The sequence below is a fragment of the Echinops telfairi genome, unplaced genomic scaffold (assembly GCF_000313985.2).
Source record: "Echinops telfairi isolate 266 unplaced genomic scaffold, ASM31398v2 ScPeMD7_7410;HRSCAF=8448, whole genome shotgun sequence".
Taxonomy (NCBI): Eukaryota; Metazoa; Chordata; class Mammalia; order Afrosoricida; family Tenrecidae; genus Echinops; species Echinops telfairi.
Window position 1 is genome coordinate 24854443 of NW_022111310.1, and position 1333 is coordinate 24855775.

The following is a 1333-nucleotide window of genomic DNA, read 5'->3' on the forward strand; positions in this document are numbered from 1 at the left end:
TTTAGCCACAATTGAGTGGAGCAGGGGTCTGTCCTGACCAGCCCATCACCCCGTGTTAGGGAGCCTCCTTGCTGGGGAGAGGCTATGACTCAGAAAGCCAGGATAGTCTGGTCCAGGCCTCGGTATCCAATCCCTCTGGGTAGGCAAGGTTCTTGCCATGTGTGAACTAACAAGGGTTTGCATCATGGGCTATTAAGTCACCGCTACCCAGACCCCTACCTGGCATGCCTAAGTGCCTGTCACTCCAGATATACAGCAGACAGTAAAGAAGGCTGATGTTGGCATGGGAAAAAGTGGCTAGGTAGTCATCAGTTCCCGTTTTCCATTCTAGACACATTTGTGGTTCTCCACCCCCAGCACAAGTTGGGTGGTACTCTGGACACATGATCAGCCTCACAACATGCAGCGACTAACCCAGCAGACCAGCACATTCAAACCCACAAGGTCCTCCGTGGAACTAGAAGGGCTGGGTTCCCATCACCAATGTACAGAACAGGAAAATGAGGCCCCAGAAGGGAATAACGGGACCAAAGACACAGAATTAAGGAAGCCACAACGCTCAGCCTTGAATCTGGGAGGTGGTCTTGCCTTTGTGCGCATGCGTTCATCCATTCACGTTTGACTCCACGCCAATATGTGAGAACAATTCCAAAGTGTCATCTACAGAAGTGGCTCTTCCTTGCATGTGAGAGGAAGGGCACTGTGGGATCGTGCTAGAAGGAAGACTGACTCGGCACTCAAGGTCCAGAATCTACCTCTTCCCACACAGGTGAACTTAGGCGAGACAGTCCACCTCACGGAGCCTCCGTGTCCTCATCTGTAAGATGGGCAGGCTATGCGCACACACCGCCATGCTTTGTGAAAAGAATTAAATAAGAGTAAGTGTGGGGAGTATCTAAGAAGGTGCCTGATGCGTTATTGGCACTCGGTACCAATGTGTTGGTGAATATAATTCAGACAGAGCTTCATGGGGAAAGTGACTCTTGAACTTGGTAAAGGAAGAATCACCATTTCATATTAGTCTGAAGTCTAGAGAGAAATTATCTTCCCCCAAGACCAAATGTCTCTGGGGAGCAACTTGTGGTTCACTGAATAATTGAACTCACTCCCCACTGCCATGACAACAGAGGAGCCGTGGCTTAGCTAATTACAAAGGGGGGACGGTTCTCTGGAGGGAGCTAAGCAGTGGATACTCTGCAGGGAGCTCTTCTTCTTTTTAATCATTTTATTGGGGGCTCATGCAACTCCTATCACAGTCCATACACCCACCCATTGTGTCAAGCACATTTGTACATTCATTGCCCTCATCATTCTCAAAACATTTGCTCTCCAC